General features: G+C 55.3%; 1 pseudogene; it reads left to right on the forward strand.

Moving 5' to 3' along the window:
- The first annotated feature begins 5,376 nt into the window (after window positions 1-5,376).
- Window positions 5,377-6,515, forward strand: part of LOC115833560 — a 146,723-nt pseudogene continuing 145,584 nt past the window's right edge.

Consider the following 6,515-nt stretch of genomic DNA (forward strand, 5'->3'; position numbering starts at 1 on the left):
CAGATCACGAGGTCAGGAGATCAAGACCACGGTGAAACCCCATCTCTACTAAAAATACAAAAAAAAACTAGCCAGGCGTAGTGGCGGGCGCCTGTAGTCCCAGCTACTCAGAGAGGCTGAGGCAGGAGAATGGCGTGAACCCAGGAGGCGGAGCTTGCAGTGAGCCGAGATTGCGCCACTGCACTCCAGCCTGGGCGACAGAGCGAGACTCCGCCTCCAAAAAAAAATAAATAAATAAAATAAATAAATAAATTACGTAGCTTTATGCTACCAGGTTAAACCACAAAGTAAAATTTCTCCGATATTGGGATACTGCAAGTTTTAATGTTGCCTCTATTGGTCACAGAGTATTAGAAAAACCTGTCAGTACTACAATGTAGATTACAGGTAAGAGGCAGAAAACGGCAACTGTGACACGTACAGATTTTTTTGGGTAATAAAACTGTCATCTGACTTGTTAGATATTTTTTTTCCCCCAGACAGGGTCTCGCCGTGACACCCAGGCTAGAATGCAATGGCACGATCACGGCTCACTGCAGCCTCGATCTCATGGGCTCAAGAGATTCTCCAACTCAGGCTCCCAAGTAGCAGGGACTGCAGATGCATGCCACCATGCCAAGCTAATTTTATTTATTTTTTTGAGATGAGGTTTTGCCATGTTGCCCAGGCTGGTCTCGAACCCCTGGGCTCAAGCAATCTGCCCACCTTGGCCTCCCAATGTACTGGGACTACAGGTGTGAACCACTGTGCCCAGCTTTGTTAGATATATTCATTAAAAGAGTAATTCTATGGCTAGGCACAGTGACTCACACCTGTAATACCAACACTTTGGGAGGCTGAGGCGGGCGGATCTCGAGGTCAGGACTTCAAGACCAGCCTGGGCAACATGGTGAAACCCTGTCTCTACTAAAGATACAAAAAATTAGCTGAGCATGGTGGCATGTTCCTGTTAATCCCAGCTACTTGGGAGGCTGAGGCAGGAGAACTGCTTGAACCCAGGAGGCGGAGGTTGCAGTGAGCCGAGATCACGCCATTGCACTCTAGCCTAGGTGACAGGGCAAGACTCAGTCTCAAAAAAAAAAAAAAAAAGTAATTCTAGGCTGGGCGTGGTGGCTCACGCCTATAATCCCAGCACTTTGGGAGAAGGCCAAGGCAGGCGGATCACCAGAGGTCAGGAGTTCGAGACCAGCCTGGCCAACGTGGCGAAACCCTGTCTCTATTAAAAATACAAAAATGAGCTGGGCGGTATGGCATGCGCCTGTAATCCCAGCTACTCAGGAGGCTGAGGCAGGAGAATCGCTTGAACCTGGGAGGCGGAGGTTGTAGTGAGCCGAGGTTGTACCACTGCACTCCAGACTCCAGCCGGGGCGACAAAGCGAGACATGAGTAGCTGTCTCACAAAAAAAAAAAAAAAAAAAAAAAAAAATATCAGGCCAGGCACGGTGGCTCACGCCTGTAATCTCAGCAGTTTGGGAGGCCGAGGCGGGTGGATCATGAGGTCAGGAGTTCAAGATCAGCCTGGCCAAGACGGTGAAACCCCATCTCTACTAAAAATACAAAAATTAGCTGGGCGTGGTGGTGGGCGCCTGTACTCCCAGCTACTCAGGAGGCTGAGGCAGAGAATCGCTTGAACCTGGGAGGCAGAGGTTGCAGTGAGCTGAGATCGTGCCACTGAACTCCAGCCTGAAGGACAGAGCGAGACTGTGTCTCAAAAAAAAAAAAAAAAAAAAGACTAATTCTAACTGCTAAGGAAGGTTAAGGGCAGAAGGCCATACGTCTTAACTGAGTTGAATGTATCAGATTTTTAGTGGGTGGAACATGACAAGGCATTGATGATTCTCATATATACCTCCCCTTTGTTGAGAACTGTTGTTTTAAAGGAAGCAAGAAAGGTATAAACACTTCCCATCTTTGCCCTCATGTCAAGCACCCATCATCTCTCTCTGTTTCCCCTCCCTTTCCTCTTCCTCCTCAGCCGACTCAGCGACTTCTGCTCTCAGCCTGACTTCACTAGAATGACGCCCACTAAGCACACCAATGGCCTCCATGTTGCTGAAGCCAGTGGACATTTTTCTGTCCCAGCCAGGCTGGCCCCTAAGGAGTCTGACATGTAGGCACTCTGTCCTTCATCTCTGGGGTGCTGTCCTTTGCACCCTGGCTGCTCCCCTTCTGTGTCTTTCTTTTTCTTTCTTTCTTTTTTTTTTTTTTTTGAGACGGAGTTTCGCTCTTGTTGCCCAGGCTGGAGTGCAATCGTGAAATCTCGGCTCACCGCAACCTCCGCCTCCTGGGTTCAAGCGATTCTCCTGCTTCAGCCTCCCAAGTAGCAAGGATTACAGGCATGTGCCACCGTGCCCAGCTAATTTTGTATTTTTAGTAGAGATGGGGGTTTCTCCATGTTGGTCAGGTTGGCCTCAAACCCCTGACCTCAGGTGATCCACCCTCCTCGGCCTCCCAAAGTGCTGGGATTACAGGCGTGAGCCACCACACCCTGCCTCCGTGTCTTTCACAGGCTCACTCAAGCCTGGACCTGAGCCCTCTTCTCTGCTCCGCTGCATAGTCTCCCTGGATCAGCTCCACACCCACATGGTCTCAACAGTCAAGATCCCCAATCCTCTCTCCTGAAGCCTCTCCTCTGTCCTCCAAGCAGTGTCATCTCTGTCTCCATGTGCACATCTCAAACCCGCAGGTCCAACAATGAACCCCATGAGTTGTCCCCCCACCCCCACCCCATGCCCTCTCTTGAGGGAACGGCCCCACCTTGCAAGTCACCCTGGACACCGCCTTCTTTGTTGCTGCCAATCCTGACAACGTTTCCTCCTTGACCGACCTCCAGCCCATCCCCTTTTCTGCATCTCCGCTCCCCCATTTCCCCCCTGGGTGCTGCTATAGCCTCCTATCTGCCCCTGCTTTCAGTCTTGCCCCTTTCCAGTTCATTCTCCACTGGGAAGCTGGTGGGATCTTTCCAAAACGCAGATCCAACCGGGTCACCCTCCTGACTAAAGCCTTTCAATAGCTTGCTTCTACTCTCATCAAAAATCCCCTTCTCTGGCCAGGCACGGTGGCTCACAATTGTAATCCCAGCACTTGGGAGGCTGAGGCAGATGGATCACTTGAGGTCAGGAGTTTGAGACCAGCCTAGGCAACATGGCGAAACCCCATCTCTACTAAAAATGCAAAAATTAGCTGGGCATGGTGGCACGCGCCTGTAGTCCCAGCTACTTGGAAGGCTGAGGCACAAGAATCGCTTGCACCTAGGAGGTGGAGGTTGCAGAGAGCCAAGATCCACTGCACTCCAGCCTGGGCGACAGAGCGAGACTCCGTCTAAAAAAAAATTGGGTTGGGCATGGTGGCTCATGCCTGTAATCCCAGCACTTTGGGAGGCCGAGGCAGATGGATCACCTGAGGTCAGCAGTTTGAGACCAGCCTTGAACCCAGGATGCGGAGGTTGCAGTGAACCGAGATCACACCACTGCACTCCAGCCTGGGTGACAGAGCGAGACTCTGTCTCAAAAAATAAAAATCCCCTTCTCACAGTTCACGAGTCTCTCCAAGATCTTGCCTCTGCCCTCATCTACTCCCTGTCTTCCCTCTTTCTGCAGTTGCTCAGCCCTGACTCACTGACAAGCCACGGGGCCTTTGCACAAACTGTGCCTCTGCCTCCTTCCCCAGCAGTCCCCCTGAGCACCCTCCAAGTTCCTTCCTCTCGTTCTCCATGGCTTCACAAATGTGATTTCCTCAGGGAAGCCTTCATCCTTTGCCCCTTCCACCAGATCAGGTCACTTGTTACGTTATACCCTCACGGACTTGTCACATGGGTGTTTATCGGTATGGCTGTCGAATCTGCCGCTCTCAACAGACTGTGAGCCATGTGAGGGCAGGAGCCTTGTTTCTCTCTGCCCACCATTGTATACTCAGTGCCTTGCAGAGTGGCAGGCAGCAGACACTTAATAAATATTGGCTGAATGTAGCCAGTGAGGCCATGTGTAACCTATGAGACGTAAAATGGGCTCATCAATATTATTTAAGGAAGGCTTCCTGGAGTGGGTAGGATTTGAGTAGGACCTAGAGACGAGGAGGCTGCAAAAAGCAAAGCTTGTTAGCTGGTGGACCTGGCCAAGGTACGCCTTCGCCTTGGACCTCATTTCTCATTTGTAAAATGGGCAGGGGTTGGACAAAATGGGCCGAAGCTCTGGCATCCCATGGCCCTAGCATCCCCCAGCCCTAGATCCCACAACTCTCCCTATTCCCTTGAGAAGGGCTGTCCTCCGCAGGCAGGGGCAGAGCCCAATTTTATGCACAGAATGGGTCCTCCCAAGGCCGGGGTGCCTGATCTGCAATTCTGCGCTGCGCCGCAGGGCGACGCTCGGAGACCAGCCACACTGTCCCAAGTCCGGGCGAAGACCCGCCCGCGGCTCCCTAGGTGCCCGGCCCGCCCCTCGCAGCCTCCTGCCCTCCCTTCCTGTCGTTAGCGGCCGGGCCCACGGCCCCGAGCAGCCATGCTGGGCGCGCGGGCCTGGTTGGGCCGCGTCCTTCTGCTGCCCCGCGCCAGTGCAGGCCTCGCCGCAAGCCGCAGGTACAGGCGGGCAAGCGGGCCCCTAGGGCACTCCCTGCGCTTGCCTGCGGGCCCAGTGGAGGGTCTTCCGGACACCGGTCCCCAGTGCCAGTCTGGACCACCCCTGCATGCCTGGCCCTTCCCCAACCCCACCTCCGGTCTGCTCCTGAGACCTGGCCCTGGCAGTAAGGCCCTCCTCCCCTCCCCTCCCTCCCCTCCTCATCCCTTCCCTCCTCTCCCCTTCCTTCCAGTGCAGTGCCAGCTCCTCAGGGACTGTTCTGACACCGCTTCCAGGAAGCCTTCCTTGCACCCCAGTGCTGGATGCTGGGTCAAGGGCCTTTCTCCAATAGTAGCCTGTGCCCTGTCACAGTCCTTTATTGCTGCATGGACCTTTCGTTATTTAGGTCTGCCTGCAGTCCCACTTCCAGGCTGAACTCCCTGAGGTCTCTGATTCCCTAGGTGTCCTGGGGTCTGGCCCAGGACCTGGCCACACAGGAGTCCCAGCAGGTGGGCGTTGAGTGAGGGAGTCCCCATGTCTGGTTTCCTCCGTTTGTCCCTCACCTGGTCCAGTACCAGACCCTACTGATCTTGGCCTGTCCAGCCACCAACAGTGGGCTGCCTTCCAGTGGGGCCACACCCAGGCCTGCCAGAGAGATGCCTCCAAGCAGCTGCTCCAAGAAGGGCCTGGGGAGGGGTCTGGGGAGGGGTAAGAATGGAGCCCCAAGAACCATTCTGCCCATTGTGACCCGCCCTGACCTCATAGCCATCCTTCCCACCGCCAGGCCCAGGAGGTTGGGGGAGACTAACCTGGCAAGGAGCCCCCAATGAGCCACCTCTCCTCACCCCCCCAAAAAACATAAGGGGGAACACAAAGGCCACAGTCTCCCCCATGGTTCAGAAAGGTGGGTTGGACTGGGAGCAGGGGTCCTACTGGGGTGCTGAGTGGAGTGGGGCAGGTGCTGGGGGGCCTGGGAGAAGGTGGGTGGAGGCCCCTGGCTTGCCTGACGCACCAGTCCTCACCAGGGGTAGCTCCTCCCGGGACAAGGACCGAAGTGCGACGGTCAGTAGTTCAGTGCCCATGCCTGCTGGAGGGAAGGGAAGCCATCCTTCATCTACACCCCAGAGGGTCCCCAACCGCCTGATCCACGAGAAGTCACCATACCTCCTACAACATGCCTGCAATCCTGTGGACTGGTGAGCACCTCTCCTGGGGCCCTGCCTGGAAATGCTGGGCAGACCCTCTGGGCTACTGAGTGACCCTCTGGGCTACTGAGTGATGCCCCACCCTGCTGGGTCTAGGTGCCCCTGGGGACAGGAAGCCTTTGACAAGGCCAGGAAAGAAAACAAGCCAATTTTCCTCTCAGGTAATGCTCCCACCTTCCCTGATATGGGAGTGTGGGCAGGGAGTGGCAGTAGATGGGAGAGGGTCCTCTTGGCTTGGCGGGTCTTCCAGGAGACTAGAGGCCAGGACGTCTTCCATGCAGCCAGGGCTACTTGGCCAGCCTCCCTCTGACCCGTTGCTGGCCCCCTGACCTCTCCCCATGGCCCTGTTCAGTCGGGTACTCTACCTGCCACTGGTGCCACATGATGGAAAAGGAGTCCTTCCAGAATGAGGAGATTGGCTGCCTGCTCAGTGAGGACTTTGTGAGCATGAAGGTAGACCGTGAGGAGCAGCCTGACGTGGACAAGGTGTACATGACGTTTGTGCAGGTGAGCAGCCCTCCTCGGGAGTGTATGCGCCACGTGGGCTCAGGGCAGCTCCCTTTACCCTTGCCCTCTCTCCACCAGGCCACCAGCAGTGGCGGGGGCTGGCCCATGAATGTGTGGCTGGCTCCCAACCTCCAGCCCTTTGTCGGAGGCACCTATTTCCCTCCTGAGGATGGCTTGACCCGAGTCGGCTTCCGCACAGTGTTGCTGAGAATACGAGAACAGGTGGGTGTGCCTTGGGGAGCTGGGGGACCAG

This window comes from Nomascus leucogenys, unplaced genomic scaffold (assembly GCF_006542625.1).
Source record: "Nomascus leucogenys isolate Asia unplaced genomic scaffold, Asia_NLE_v1 Super-Scaffold_258, whole genome shotgun sequence".
NCBI lineage: Eukaryota > Metazoa > Chordata > Mammalia > Primates > Hylobatidae > Nomascus > Nomascus leucogenys.